We start from the raw sequence: 17,660 nt of genomic DNA on the forward strand, positions 1-17,660 counted from the left end.
CTGGCCAGGGTGCCTTCTGTGCAGAGTTTGCATGTCCCCTCTGTATTCACATGTGTTTTCTCCAGGTGCTCCTGTTTCCTCCTACATTCTAAAGACATGCATTAGGTGGAATGGACACTTTAAATTGCCCATAGGTGTGAGTGTGTTGTGTGGAAGAACTACCACGGCAGGGCTAGCCACTTGCTGATGTAAGCCTGGGCTCTAGATGATTGTCACTGTTGAAGTGACATCCTGGTCCCATGTGCAAAAATGCGAAAAAAGGGGGTGTGGATAGATGTATGGCTACTTTACGTTCTTTCAGTTGGGAATTGCAAAATTATAGTTATTTATTTATTTACTAACTGACATTTGATTACCAGGAAAGTCCAAATGGGTAGAAGCCCATTTCAGCAGAAACCCAGGGAGAAAAGCTCCAGATTATTACCTTACATTTTAAGAAAAATAATTTTACAAACTTCAAAGATAAAAACATCTGCAGTTTAAATAATTATAACAATTTAGACACAATATAAAAACATTGGTTAAGAATTGATTCAAGTTATATGACAATCATTTAATATTTAGAGAAATTTTAGACAGTTTGTGGAGATACAGTGGTGTAGCTAGAAGGGGAGTGAGGGGAGGTCCACTCCGGGTGGCACATTACTTTAACAGTTTAATTTAAAAACAACAGTTTTTTTAAGGACATTCTCCTTTAAGAACGGTCCCGTAGCTGGTCCAGTCACATCATGTCTGGTGGGTGTGATGTCCTGTTCTTCCTGTCCGACTTGCTCAATTTTAAAGCAAAGTTTCTTCACCAACTAAGGGGAATTTTACAGTACAGCATTTTACTGCTTCACCAAGTAAGGGGATTTGCTGTGTGCAAATTGCACAGTACAGCACATTTCACATAAGAGAATTTGCTGTACGTTTTATTGCTTTAGTGTTGAATTTTGCTGCTTCTTCAAGGTATGTGTGTGTGTATGTGTGAAATGCTCCAGTTAAGTATACCTGGTCGTTAGTGTTACTCAGGTTCAAACCCTGTACCTTAGGTACAGGAAACAAGAGCTTGAATTCTCTACCCATACCCTCACTTGTGACTCAAGGAGTTGAGTCCATAGCTCTCCACTGTCCAGAGTTTCACAGAATGTCTGGAATGTTTGGCTTATACCTTTGGTCTGTTTCTCTTAAAACTTGTTGTTCTCTGGCAAATCAGTGAGAACTGAATTCACTTAATAATGACAGCCATTTAAGTTTCAGTCTTCCTGTCTTTCAGGAAATACATGGTCACACAAAACATTTTATTCTAGCAACTTTCTAAGATTATACAAGCAATGTTTAAAATGTGTCCCTGGATTTGGGCCTTTGACCCCCCCCCCCCCATAAATTGTGGCTGTTTCCAGATTTCTTGTGCTGCAAAGTTGAGAGATATAGTTGAGTATCAAGTGGAGTTTACAAGGAGCTGAGAGCTTCAGGGGAAGAGAAGTTTACTGCTGCTTATGCTAAGTCAACTTGCATTGTTAGCAGCACAACAGGTAGTATACTTGATTCTGATGCAGAAGGCTATGGGTTCTACTCCCACAGGATGTATAGGGATTGCTGATAATCTACTGTGTTGTACTTTAAAGGGAATGGATACTGCAGTCCCGAGAATGTCCTCCTTTGGAGGAGATACGTAGTAACTATGAACCTGTTATTAGTTTGCCATCCATTCCCTATTGCAATATTGCTAGCTTATCATTTTTTAATGTAACATAGGCAATTTATTCTTCAAGGGCAACAGGCACTTTATTTGTAGATGAAACAATGACATATAAAGTTGCTTGCTAGCAGCAACTGCTTCATTAGTTACAGATCTCTTTAATGTGGAATTATTTAGATGACTTTTACTTCTGCAGTGATTCTGCATGTTTACCTATATTGGTGGATTGTAATGACAGAAGTTTGAGTAGACTTTTAAGACGGAAATGTTCTAAATTGGGCAGTTTTGTCATTGGTTCATACATTTTGTTTCATTGCTTACTGGAAAAATGTTCAAAACAATACATTTAAAACACACTCTAATAAGTGTGCTGTATTATACAAGGAATATAATTTAATACAATCAGGAAGGTGACTCAAAGAACACATTTATGTTTGCATGGCCATAAATATTTGTGCAAGGGGCCTATGATTTGAAAACATCCCAAAGGTAAACTTTATCCATCACTGGCCAGATGCATTTTCTTTGAATGTGGGTTTCAATGATGTTTCAATGAATGTGAGTTTCACGGGCAAAGAAGTTTTAATGCTAAGTCTGTTCTCACTGTGAGACTGTATTGCTTTGTTTAGCAGATGTCTATCAGCGTTTGTGCTATAACATTTAAAATAAAAGTTTTAAATGAAATCCAAATAATCATTTTAGAATTAAAGCATAAAGCAATATGCACATTACAGTGTTCATGGTAAATGGGGAGAAATAACCAAGTAATGGGATGCTGGAATGCCTGTGGGAGGCCCTGTTTGACCATGATTTTGTGAGGGGGAGGGGTGGCAAACTCAAAGACAGCCCAGAGCGGCACAAACTCTAGCTACGCCACTGTGGAGATATTAAAGGTAAGTTAGTCTAATACAAACATGAATTGTAATATGATGTGAGGGTAAAACAGGCTTATGGTATCTTTAGAGAGAAAGTCAGGGAACAGAATTTGATAGCAGTAAGGAAATAAGTGAAGAAGGGAGAGTAAGGCGGCATAAGGAATGAAAAGGTACTTATTTACATTTAGGGATATAGTTTATCCTGGTTTTGAGCAAGAACAGAGACAGAGTTTAACTAGAAAATCTTTCACAGTTGTTTTGAAAGATGGAAGGGAGGGTGTAGGCCTGCGGGATACAGGTAAGGAGTTCCAGGCTTTAGCAACCTTGCACAAGTACAGACAATGCCTAGCAGATTTGCTAGGTTTGTAGACAGGAGTGTTTGGTCACTGGGTCACAATGACTGACTGGGAACATAGCTGTGTAGAATGTTTTTAGTGCTGGACAGACAGAGGGATGCTGAATAATTTTATATGTGGTAAGAATTTGTGCATATGTTAGTCGATTAGGCAGTTCTAACCAATTTAGGCTTTTCCGTGTTACACAGTGGTGGGTTCTGAAAGGGGTATTTGCTGCAAATTTAGCAACTTTGTTATAACATTGCTCAAGTTTTAGTTTTTGTGAAGCCTGGAGGCTAGTAAGAATGGCAGCACAATAAAGAAGAGTGAGGAGGAAATAAATAGTTGTAACTTTATTTTTAGTTGCATCGGTGAGCAAGTTTTTGGCTCTGTGAAGCATACCTAGTTTTTGATGAGTTTTTCTTATGTAATTTTGTATATGCAGGTCAAATGTGAGATTATCATCCACTATCACTCCTAATGATTTGTTATGAGAAGTGACTTCAATGGCTGAATTATCAAGAGTGAAGACTTTAAATGTTTTTTTTTGCGAGAGAGGGGTTTTGGGAAAAAAGCAGTAGTTTGGTCTTTTTTGGGTTCAGCATGAGTTGTGAGTTACAAAGCCATGTTTCACTGGCTGTTAATGCTTCCTGAGTAATTTTGGGGGAGGTTTACCATGTTGTCAAATGTGCAAATGAAAGATGAATCATCTGCATATTGTATTAGGGTGGCCTGTTGTATGGATGTGTAGAGGGCGTTGGTGAAAATGTTAAAGAGGAAGGGACCAAGGATAGAGCCTTGTGATACACCGGTGGTGACTGGGAGATAAGGAGAGTGACAGGATGCCATTTTATTGATTGATACCTACTGGACAGGTAGATTTTGACCCACAGAAAGGTGGGATGAGACAGACCTAGTGAGGACATTTGAAGTAGAAGTTTGTTGTGACAAACTGTTGAATGCTTTAAACAAGTCTAGAAAAAAGGAAGAGACTAGTTTGCCATTACCTCTAGCTTTACTGACAGTATCTATATGGGTTAGCAGGGCAGTGCTAGTACTATGGGAAGGATGGAAGCCATATTGTGTAGGGGATAGGAGTTTTTCCTATAGGAGTTAGTCTAGCAACTGTTTTGAATAATTTTTCAAGTATTTTTGTGAGGGGAGGTAAGACTGCTATAGGTCTAAAGTTATTAATGTCTGTTGAATTTCCTCCTTTGTGCAGAAGGATAATGTATAACTTTTTCCACAGAGAGAGAACATGGATTCCTGGATTGACCTATTTATAAGGATTGAGACAGTATAGACAATGCTATTGGCTGCTGGTTTCAGGTACTAGTTTGGGAGGTCATCAGCTGAAGAAGAGCATAGTTTAAATGTGTTAAGAGTAGTTTTATATATGATGTGGGAACAGGTTTGAAGGTGAAAGTGGATGTGGTGATATGTGACTGTTGGGCAGGGTTGGGTTTAAATGTTGAGGAATCCTTGTTTAGAGATGCTATACTAGCTACAAAAAATAGTTGAACTGTATTGCAGTTTCAAGTGGTAAGTTTGGGTTGAATTTTTGGCCAGGATGTAAGATTTCTTTAATGGATGTCCAAAATTTTTTAGGGTTATGTTTGGTATTATTCTGAAAGTTTTATAGTATAGTATTTGTCTTCATTAATTTGCTTTTTAATATGATTACGAAACATTCTGAAGTTTTCAACATACTGAGGTGTTTTATTATTTTTCCCATTCTTTCCATGCTTTTTCTCTATCCTGCATTACCAGTCTACTCTTTTTGAACTGCCAAACTGTATTGTTTGTTTCCAGTGTCTTCCTTCTAGGAGTTGCAACACTTTTTAGGATATTTAGAAAAGTTGTATTGAATTCAATTACAGCATTGTCTAAGGGGGGGGGGGGGATTTTTAGGAAGTTCCAGTTAATAGATTATAGTGTAGTAATTAACAGTGAATGGGTATTTCCAAATTCACTTCTGGCTTGACTGGCCTAGTTCTCCTTGGAAAAGGAATTACAGTCTATGGATGGGAAAACGGAAGGCCTAAACGGTTACAAGACTTGCATTTCTTATAATCCTATGACTCTATAAAGGAAAATAAGATATACTATGTGCCCTAACGATTATTCTAGGAATAACTTTAGAAAGTACTATGAACCACAGAAAGGCAACTACTTGTCTTATAAACTAATCAGTCCCTCAGTTAATGGGAAAAAATTATGAATGCTGCTATGTGGAGGACTTTTTCCGATGCAAAATTATGAAATGTGAAACTACCTGGTCCAGCCAACTTGTTTATCATTTGGTACAAATCCAGCATCCTATTGCCTGCAGTAAGTATTTAGTGTGGAGTTAAGAGAAAGGGTCCCTTTAATGAGAAACACTGTAAAATGCAGTCAGTTTATAACTCAGATTGGCCAAACATCATTCTCCATAACAAATGTCAGATGTCTGCCTAACATTTATTTCAAAAAATTACATCTAAGGGTTATTTAGGGTAGCTGCGGTGGTGCAGCAGCAGCATTGTCACCTCACAGCAAGAGGTTCTCCTGTTCAATTCTTGGCTGGAGCGCCTTCTGTGTGGAGTCTGCATGTCCTCCCTATGGTCGAGTGGCGTTCAAAAGATAAGCGTGAATGGGCATGCCTTTGTTGAAGGTTGGGTGTCGAGCTTGCACCTCGGCACTGTAAAGATATACTGCCAATCATTAGCTGACCGGAGTTCCGCTGTGGCGACCCCTAACTGAGAAAAGCCGAAAGAAGAACAAAGAACATATATGGGTTATTTAATCTTGACTGTTCTCCAAAGAAAAAGAAAGCACAGTTAGACACAGTGATGAAAGTTAGCTCTGTCCATTTTAAAGCATCTTAATACATTATAAAAATGACATCTTACTGTTTTTATCCAACATGATTTTAAGCAAAACACAAATCCTTTAGGTAATTTACATAATAAGAAGTTGAAAAATCTTTCTTTGTCACCCCTAATGGAAGTTGAAGTGGTAGTCCTTTCCAAAGTTAAAATACTAATGAACTGAAGAAACAGCGAGGTTACTATACTAGCATTCAGGAATCCAAGAAAAAGGTTTCAAACAGTTTACAATTACAGTTAGGCCGTTAATAACTGCATAGTGCCCTATTTAGTTATGAAACACAGTCACATTTTCATCTCCATCTGTATAAAACCTGCTCTTGTTAGTGCCCACAATATCTGCACAAACTTCATTTGCTGCAAAGCTGGCTGTCCCATTATGTCCGTCATTTACTGGCTATTCAGGAAATGTGACTAAAGTTTGACATCACTGGCACTGAAATACTGCCCCAGGGCAGAACATGCTTGGACAACCCAGAACATTTTAAAGGACAGGTGGTATAGATTTCATGCACAAAGATTCTGTATAGCACATTTCCTGTATCTCCTTCTGTCACCTTGCCTCCTACAGTCCTCACTATACTACTCCCAAATTCCTTGTAGCAGATATATAAACAAATACAAACTTAATCTAACTTGTCTTTACATTCTTCCAGACTTTCCTAAAAATGCTGCTGAAGTTTCACCACAATGGTTTATGTCCTTAAAATGAAGTTATGATCAAGGGGATTTTATCACTGACTAGAAGATCCCTTCAGATTAATTCTTACATCCCACCATACAGTTGTTTGGACTGGCACAGATAATTATGTTTCCTTTATCATCACAACTAACGATACTGCATCTGCTACCGTTGTGATGGAAACTATCAGTGGCCACCTCCCTATATTCTTTATTTAGTGTCAAAGCATGATTCAGAAAGTACACTATTAATTCTTTTGCAAAGACATCAGGAGATCTGATGTGAGTAACTTCAGCCTTTCATTCAGTTTTCTAGACTGGTCACACTGTCTACCCTACCTTTACATTCTACAGTTCTTGAATATGTCAGTCCACCTTTAAGTCCATCTTCCACAACCTGGCTCTTTTAATACTGCAGCATCAGTATTTTTGGATTCATGGGAGTTGGGGCTACCACAGTAGTGCAGTCTAATGTTACTGAAACTTCATGACTCACATCTTCGAATGACAAAATGTGAACAAAGAACACATGATACTGTATTCCCTGTCCACACTAATAGGCCGGCACAGGTTGGGCAATTAGACTATCAGAGATGATCTTCAATTCAGAGACTTTGTACACCACACACAGAAACACTTCATTAATGGCTCATCACCATATTTCTGAATTGAACACCTCACAGCCCAGCAGCCCACATAGCAGCCCAAGCATCAAAGTGCTATAGACACACACACACACACACACACACACACACACACACACACACACACACACACACACAGGCTTAACACAATGCAGAAATCTTAACCTGTAATGTTTCTGCATAGTGGTAAGCCTTTCTGATTCAAATATTGGTCTCCAGCACACACACACCCAGAATGACTGTCAGATGAAAAAGCACATGCACACGTGTGCCCACACACACACACACACACACACACACACACACACACACACACACACACACACACACACACACATATGAATGGACGTCACATATTAATCATGCTTTTTACTTTTCATTCATATTTTTAATAACCTACTTATGTTATTATCCCTTTGAAAATTTAAGCAGCCATTCTTTTTCCCCCCAGACCATTTTCTAATTCAGAATTGGATAAAACAATGCATTTTATAAACATGTGCATTCATAAGAACTTGGAGCTTTTACAACCACCTCTGGCTTTGTGCTCATTAAGCTACTATGAACCATTATGGCTCACTGAATAAGAAGAATCCCTGCATAGTTACATATGATCACAGCACTGGTAGTCGAGTGACTTCAGTTCAAAAATGTAATATCACCGTGTATTCCATTGCAATGTATTATACTGTGCAAGCTGGTGGAGCACTTTTCAAGGGTGTTTGCACTTTTCTCCACTGTAGTACAGCAGATGAGTTGATATAAATAATTTAGGGCTGGGGGGCTGGGGGAGGAGGCTGTAACCCCCCCCCACACACACACACACATGCACACACAAAAAATTGAGTTTTTGTATGTTTTTGGTTCACCATTTTCAACATAAAATTTTTGATAAATTGTAATTCCAAAAAACTGTTCTTCGATCTGTAATAGGTAAGCCAAAAATCCCTTAATACTATATCGGATCTGATATTTGTAGATAGATTATTATACAAATAAGTAACTGATCTACTTTACAGGCATGGCAATTACATTTGGAAGCCAGTGTGATAATTTTTTTAATGTTTAATCACTGCTTGCGATGAAGCTTAACAGCCCTTGCTCTAGGCAGCCTGCCATAGCAACAAGGATGACCATCTTTGCTATGTGCGCAAGGAATTTCTGTCACTGCCCAAGGATACTCGATTTGTTTAAAAAAACTGACATATGTAGAATAACTTAGGTCATACAGCATCTATAACGGGATGTTTTCTACATGTGTGAAAGGAAATGGAATGTATACATTAAAAATCTGCATGAATAATGGTAAGTATTCCATGTGATATCCAAACACATATCAACTAGGATAACTTTCTGTGATACCCTTCCCTGTACTTCCTGCATCCCTGTATTTACTCAGCTTTGCAGAATGATCCCCAAGTGCATTGAAGAAAAATGTCTTGAATTTGCCGAACTTTATTTCCTCTGAGAGCTAGAAGTATTTCTGTAATTACACAGAATTTGTATGGACAGTGACTATATAATCGCAGGAGACTAATCATAGAAAGAAAGAGCTAGCCTGCTCATTCAGTAGGATATTTTAATAGACAATTTTAACTTATGAGAGACAACAGTTGAACCTACTCAAGAAGAACATAGTTTACACAACTTAACAATTTGACTTTTAAATTGGATACATGTAGGCTGGTGTATATAGTATGATTACCAGTGACTGTTTCACACAGTCTCTCTCACTATATACATATGCACACTCACAATCACACTCCTCTACACACACACACACACACACACACACACACACACACACACACACACACACACACACACACCCACATACATGCACACACACACACACACACACACACACACACACACTTGCATGCGCACACACACACACACACACACACACACACACACACACACACACACACACAGGTGTAGTCAAGCATACTCTTTGTACTCTACAGAGAATAATTTTTTTCTGAGCATTACGTAGAAAATTGTGAATTTTCCTGGCTATGTTATGTCTACAACTCTCCAAATTAAGACAACCAACAACAGCTACATAGCTTTCTTAGACAAAGGATTGCTAACTGAAAAATAGTATTTTAGTATTTTTAGAGGAAACTTAAAAATGATGCACATATTTATTAAGTGCTGCAGTGGATCTACATGTTGAAAGATGTTTCAAAGTTTAAATACCAGATGAGACAGTAATAAGGTTTTTGAATCCAAAATGGAATTCTGTGGCTACACCGCTGCACGCACACACACACACACACACACACACACACACACACACACACACACACACACACACACACACACACACACACACACACACACACACACACACACACACACACATGCACAAACACAAGCATGCACACACACACTCAAAGATGTAAGCATGCGTGCATGTGCATTTATATAGCTATGTATTTTGTTGTTCTTTAGATGTCTCGTTTCTTTAGATGTTTGACCATTAGCACACCGGGCCTGTTTGTTAAAAACTGCATCTTTTAGTTCTTACAAATTCATATTCATCACTTCAGCAATGTTGTTTAGCATATAGGAAACTGACGCAACTGGGAAAAAAAACATAGGCACGCTCCACAAAGAACTTGAACTGGAGAATTAAGCTCTTTGAGGAACAACTTCTAACTGCCATGCCACTGTGCTGTCCATATGTACACACACACACACACACACACACACACACACAGACACACACACACATATTGACACACACACACATGCACACACACACACACAGACTCACACACAGACACACACACATACACACACACACACACACACACACACACACACACACACACACACACACACACACACATACATCACTCCCTGTATTTTACACCACTGAGGAGAATACCTTACCAAACCCTCCAGCACACATGCAATCTCTACCTTACCCAAAAACTACACCTGACACTTGGAAAATTGCCATAGTTAATCCTTTGCCTAAATATCCAGCTAATCCAAACCTTCTCACTTCCACCATTTCTCTATCGTACCTACTGTTAACAGAATAATAGAGAAATGAATCTACCTTTAACTTTACCACAGCATCAGTCAGTATGACATTCTCTCTTCCAAACATGTTTTTTGGGCTGACTATGGTACTATAAATGCTCTTTGAACTCAGATGAAATACTCTAGAATATGACAGGGATCATGTAACCAGAACAATATTTTTAGAGCTTGCTAAGACTTTTAATCTTCTTGATCACCACACTCTAATAAACCACTTGCTTTATATAAAGAAATAAAAAGATAAAAATATCAACGGAGTGAAACACGGCTGTAGACTGAAATGTCCAAAGACAAACCAAGTCCAAGGTGATAAAAAATCCACAATTTATTGCAGAAACACAAACAGGTAAGCGCTTTTGCATAGGAGCTTCATCAGACCAGATAGTGAACAAAAAACTGGCTGATATTTATATAGAACAATTCTTACTCAAGGATATCAATTAAATAATCAATCAACTAATCAACCATTAAAAGCCACAGTATACAAAAATATTTGTGATAAACATAATATACTCTATATATATATATATATATATATATATATATATATATATATATATATATATATATATATATATATATTTAAAGAATCTCAAAGGATTCTTAAATAAGTAAGTAACATCCTAAATATAAAATAAATAAATAAAAGAAATAATAATAAATAAAACTAATATTGAGCATCATAGCCTATAAAAAAACACATTAAGCAAATACATCAAAGCTAATTTCATTTACACAACCTCCTTTTCTTTAAAATAGGTTTGATTGAAGCCCTTTCATTCAGGCCCTTTCCTCTATCTGCCCATAAAAGAACAATCCAGCGAGCTTCCCTATATTCAGTGTATGTTATAAAGTTACCTTCCCTAATATTCGGTATAATAACCTCAATCACCTTAAACTTAAAGGTATGGGTATTCCCAAATTCAGCTACATGCTTGGAAAGTGCGTTATGTAGGGACTCTTTTCTAATGTGATAGATGTGTTCTCTCATTCTATCACGTAGGGGTCTATTGGCTTCCCTACATAAAATGCCCCACAGGTTCCACACTTGGCCAAGTAAACAACATGGGGGGGTCATACAGTTGCTGGACCCCTTAAAATGAAATTCCTTATGTAGTTCAGGATGAAAAAAGACATCAGATGTATCAATGTATGTACAGAAATTACAGGACCCACACGGCTCAGTATGGTCATATAATGGTCTTCCTATATTATTCCTATCGAAGCACAAAAGCCTCTTTAGATTTTTGTAATTTTTAAACCGAAATCTAGGATGACTACCTACAATGTTGCTTATTTCATGATCAACAAGAAGAATGGACCAATGTTGGTGAAATAATTTTGTTACTTGCTTAAAATCACCTGTGTAAAACAACGGAATTTTTGTATAACAACCTCTGTTAGTTGCACTAGAATGATTCACTTCTAAAGATGGTCCAAAATATGGTCGTGCCTTAGTCAACCGAAGATCTACAAGATCAGACCATTGTCTATCAAGTTTATCAATAGTATAACCTCTATCCAGCAACTTCTTTTCCAGACTGTTCATCTCCTGTTGGAAACCAGCCAATGAAGGATTCAGCCTGGAAGCTCTCATGCCCTGACCCCTGATAAGATTTTTAAAAATATAACCAGGGTGCATGCTAGATCTAAATAAAAAAGCATTCCTATGACATGTTTTTCGAAAAATCCCTGTGTTAATCATGGTATTGTTCAACTTCTCAACATAGATATCTAAATAGTCTATATGTGTATATGACATATGGTAGGTAAATCTAAGGCAGTCAGTCAAATTGTTCATAATACCAAAAAGCTTAGTAAATTCTTCAGATGACGCTCGCCACAAAATAAATAGATCATCCACAAAATGTCGATAGAATATAACATTATTCCTAAATTCGGTAAGAGGAAATAGTAACTCAATCTCCCACTGAGCAAGAAACTTATTGGCGTAGCTATTGGCACAGGATGTGCCCATAGCTACGCCATGTTTCTGTAGGAACATATCATCCCCAAAAATGAAAACATTGTTATTCAAAACTGTTTCTAAAAAGAAACAAACCAAATCAATCTGTTTGGGCAAATATTCACTATGTGCAGACAAATAATTCTGTATATAAAGTATACCTAACTCATTCGGTATCATAGTAAACAATGATTGAACATCAAAGGTAACAAAAGCCAATGCACTAATGTCATCTAACCCTTGAACACAATCATACAAATCTAATAGAAACTGTTTAGAATCTCTTAAAACAGTTGGATTCAAGCTAATGACTGGTCGTAAAAACTTTTCAACATACAATGACAAAGGTTCGGTCACCCATCCTCCACCAGCAACAATTGGTCTCATGGGTGGGTTCCTAGAATGTTTATGTACCTTGGGTAACCCTTGTATTATGGGAATTAAAGGGTTAGTAGTATGCATAAAAGCAAATAATTCATCAGTGATAAGACCAGCTGCATAAAGATCTTGAATATCATTATCTACAGAGGAAATAATCCTATGTACCTCAGAAACAGAGATTATACTGTAGAAACTGGTATCACTAAGCATATCATTCATAGATCGATAGTAAAAAGCTTTATCCATGATAACTATTAGTCCTCCCTTGTCCGCAGGCTGGATGACAAGCAAACTATTATCTTGGAGGTGACACAGTGCCTGTCTCTCCATATAAATGAGGTTATATTTAAAGGGTTTTTTAAAATGACCCCTATTATCATAAAACTGAGGGATGTCTTCTTCAGTCAACTTAAAATAAGCTTCCACTAAAGGATGATTGACTGGTACAAAACTACTAGGCTTCCTCAAGTGAGCTTGTGGTCCTTCATTATCTATTGATGTGGATCCACCATAAATCAGACGTAACATAGCATCCCTACAAAAAATTTTCAAATCTAACACAGTATCAACAAGATTACTATTACAAGTTGGTATAAAGTTTAAACCTTTTTTCAGTACACTACATTCATATGGGGTCAAACAATGACTGGATATGTTAAAAATCAATGACTCTTGGTCTTCCCCCACATTTTCTTCAGAGTCTGGCTGGGGTAATGTTCCCCTGACAACTTCCGTTTGTAACGTCCCCTGCTGGCTGATTTCCCTTGACCCCCTATCCTGTCCATCCCTACAGGTAGAGGAAAAGGGAGATCACCACCAGTACCCATAAAGACAGCATCATGCATCTCATTCTGAACTACAGACCTGCTTTTCTCCTTAAGCCTGACAGAGCAATCCATGTTCTTTAACTTTAAATGAACTGAATCCTTAACTATAACCTCCGGATTAGGACTCTTTTTAGAGGTGGTAGGAGTCACAATCATACCATGATCGACCTTACCATCTAAATTGGAAGCCTCACTAGAGGTAATGGCATTATCATTGGATTCAACAACATTCAAACGAATACAATCCTGTCTCTGTGTCGAACCTGTAAGGTCCCTTTCCAAGTTATTATGTGACACATGCCCTTGTTCTTTACCACAATCAAGTACAATATTAACACTAGTTGAGGTAATTTTGAATGTGTTATCATTAGTTGAAACAGTCCTGTTAACATCGTGGCGTGTAACAGCATTATTGTCAGATTGGTTAACAGAAATCAGTCCTGTGCGCGGCCACATAAAAACATGGCCTGCCCGAAAATCAGACAAGTCTCTAACAATCTTTGTTCTTTTCTGCTCAATGAGTTTGTGTTCAAAGACAGTAACACTGTCCAATAGTCTTTCGAATAAAGGACATAAAGTGTCTTGTTGATAATTTTTAAAAAGTTCGTCTTGTTTAAAAATCTTATCAGGGGTCAGGGCATGAGAGCTTTCAGGCTGAATCCTTCATTGGCTGGTTTCCAACAGGAGATGAACAGTCTGGAAAAGAAGTTGCTGGATAGAGGTTATACTATTGATGAACTTGATAGACAATGGTCTGATCTTGTAGATCTTCAGTTGACTAAGGCACGACCATATTTTGGACCATCTTTAGAAGTGAATCATTCTAGTGTAACTAACAAAGGTTGTTATACAAAAATTCCATTGTTTTACACAGGTGATTTTAAGCAAGTAACAAAATTATTTCACCAACATTGGTCCATTCTTCTTGTTGATCATGAAAAAGCAACATTGTAGGTAGTCATCCTAGATTTCGGTTTAAAAATTACAAAAATCTAAAGAGGCTTTTGTGCTTCGATAGGAATAATATAGGAAGACCATTATATAGCCATACTGAGCCGTGTGGGTCCTGTAATTTCTGTACATACATTGATACGTCTGATGTCTTTTTTCATCCTGAACTACATAAGGAATTTTGTTTTAAGGGGTCCAGCAACTGTATGACCCCCCATGTTGTTTACTTGGCCGAGTGTGGAACCTGTGGGGCATTTTATGTAGGGAAGACCAATAGACCCCTACGTGATAGAATGAGAGAACAGATCTATCACATTAGAAAAGGGTCCCTACATAATGCACTTTCCAAGCATGTAGCTGAATTTGGGAATACCCATACCTTTAAGTTTAAGGTGATTGAGGTTATTATACCGAATAGTGAGGAAGGTAATATTATAACATACACTGAATATAGGGAGGCTCACTGGATTGTTCTTTTACGGGCAGATAGAGGAAAGGGCCTGAATGAAAGGGCTTCAATCAAACCTATTTTAAAGAAAAGGAGGTTGTGTAAATGAAATTAGCTTTGATGTATTTGCTTAATGTGTTTTTTTATAGGCTATGATGCTCAATATTAGTTTTATTTATTATTATTTCTTTTATTTATTTATTTTATATTTAGGATGTTGCTTACTTATTTAAGAATCCTTTGAGATTCTTTAAATATATATATATAGTATATTATGTTTATCAGAAATATTTTTGTATACTGTGGCTTTTAATGGTTGATTAGTTGATTGATTATTTAATTGATATCCTTGAGTAAGAATTGTTCTATATAAATATCAGCTAGTTTTTTGTTCACTATCTGGTCTGATGAAGCTCCTATGCGAAAGCGCTTACCTGTTTGTGTTTCTGCAATAAATTGTGGATTTTTTATCACCTTGGACTTGGTTTGTGTTTGGACATTTCAGCCTACAGCTGTGTTTCACTCCGTTGGTATTTTTATCTTTTTATTTCTTTATATACTTTTGTGCCACGGAGGATTTACCTCGTGGGGTGCTGGCAGCTTTTATTATACTTGCTTTATATAGGAATAAGCCCAGCAGCTTCTGTCTGGTTCAAAAACTCTTTCTCCATCTGTAATTTCTATGTTAAGCCAAGTTTTTCAATTACCTCATCAATCCCGCTTTTGAAAGGCGTACCACAAGTATCAACTTTAGCTCCACTTCCATTCTCAATTTTCAATAACAAACTTCCACACAACCTTCTGCATCTGCATATGCGGATCCCCTTCTAAATCCCAAAGCCCACAGCACCAACATTCAGAATGACGAGACAAAAATACAGATGACTAACACTCACAAACAGCCAATGTTTCCCATGGCAAGTAAACACTTGCCCGGCATGTGGAAACATGCCCTTTTCCTCACTTTAGTGTGATCCTGGAGTTGGCATATATATAGTTAAGGGGGGTTGGGGGGTGTAGCCCCCACCTATGTGATTGTTATACAGCCCGGTGTGTGGACGTCAGGTGTTGGACAAATATTTACTTGCCCTGAGAAACATCAGCTGTTCATGGCTGTCAGTCTTTGGTATTTTCATCTCAACATTCTGAATATCTGTGTTATAGGCTTCAGGATTTGAAAGGTAATCCACCTGTCCTGCCTGTAAATGCAATGATATGGTCAAATTCCATAGCAATCTGTCTCTTTTACTCTACAAAAAGAACTACAATCAGATTTCCTATCACTCACAGAATGGATATTCAAAAAAAAAAATTCCTTAACACATCAAAAGCAAAAACTATGCTCTTTGGCACCAACTATTTTATTTACTTATTTGACATTTGTTGGCCGGGATAGTCTGACTGGGCAGATGCCCATTTTCAGCGGAGAACTGAGTAGAAAGTCTCCAAAAGATACATTCATGATATAAAATGACAGCAAAATTTAGTATTTACATTGTCACATACAGAATACAATTACATTGATGTTTACATATTTACAAATGACATATTTACATAACATAATGTGGACAAAATAAATTAAGTAGTAAAGGTATTGAATATAGTTAATTCCCATGCATAATCACAGTACTGTTGTTTAGATGGTTACATATATATGTGGTAAGAGTTAAGATTAAGGTAAAGGAGTTTAAAGAAGAAACTGCACTCCCTGGAAGCACTCCTCAACTTAGAGGATGCTGACGTCTGTGCAGTTACTGAGACATGGTTTAACTAAAAGCCCCAACCACAAATTCAAGACAATAAGACAATTCCACTTGATAATGTCTCCCAATTCTAATACATTGCAAATGGCTTAACATTTTTTTGACTTCCATTACCATGTTGGTTTGTACAAGAAAAAACTCTCCTTTCCTCACATATGCTGCTAATGCAGCAACTGCCAAAGGAATCTGCTTGAGCAACAACTATGCAGCATACTCCTTATTGCTGCATCCTCCAAAGAAATGTCACTTATATTCAAACTATCTTTAAAAAATAACTTTAACAAATACTCAGGTTTATTACCTATTCACAGGAAACAAACACCACTGCCTCATTACAGAAAAGACAAATGATTACCGGTTAAACAGAGGGTTGAACATTTGCTAGCCTCTCAACTCTTTAAATTTCTCCATGCCATCATTGTTGTTTGTCTCAAGAAATAAGCCCCTAAGGCAAAGCACATCAAATGTATTGGTCATAGGCAACTCCGTAATGAGACATTGACAAATACACTTTAATGAAAATGAGCACTTTCATTTTAGGCAATCCAAAACTTCATCAGACATTTAAAAAGCAATTAAAAAGCTATTTAAAACCCTTAAAAAAAATCACATGATCAATTTTCAACCAATAGAATATTCTAAAATGCATCCCCTCCAAAAAACACGGTCCATTTATTTCAAATTTCCTATTACATAAAATTATCCTACATAATGAAAGGCCATGATTAAATAATCTCATTTTGTCAATTTGTCCAGAAATAGTTAGATTTCAGTTCTAAAGTGCTAAAAACATGTCTCTTTTTGAACTCTTTTTCACAGTGTTTTCCATGGTTTGATAGCCCCCTTCCCTTTACATCCCTAATTTATCAATTCTTGATCCTCCCTCTAGTTTACTCATCTTGGTAGACTTCACAGCTATTTGAGGTATACAAAACTGTATCTTACTTGTCTCTCTCTCTTTTCCACTGTAACAATTTCTCCTCAGACTATGTTATCTATTCTATAAATTCCTAATGGAAGTTCACAGATTCATATGTAAGTACTAGGCTAGCTGCTATTATGAGCCATTTTAAGCCTAGCAATGTTCTTTCAAAGATGAGAATCAAACCAAGTTTCTTGCATCTGTGAGGTAAACACCTCAACTATTATGCCAACCCCTAACTCCCTCACCAACCCCCAACCCC

The 17,660-nt window shown here is 37.3% G+C and overlaps 1 protein-coding gene across 2 annotated transcripts in view; it reads right to left on the reverse strand.

Moving 5' to 3' along the window:
- Positions 1-17,660, reverse strand: part of SUSD1 (sushi domain containing 1) — a 1,084,671-nt gene that overhangs the window by 754,083 nt on the left and 312,928 nt on the right. The gene's annotated exons all lie outside the window — the stretch shown is intronic.

The sequence above is a fragment of the Protopterus annectens genome, chromosome 2.part0, assembly GCF_019279795.1.
Source record: "Protopterus annectens isolate FY-2018-M chromosome 2.part0, PAN1.0, whole genome shotgun sequence".
In the NCBI taxonomy this organism is placed as follows: domain Eukaryota; kingdom Metazoa; phylum Chordata; order Ceratodontiformes; family Protopteridae; genus Protopterus; species Protopterus annectens.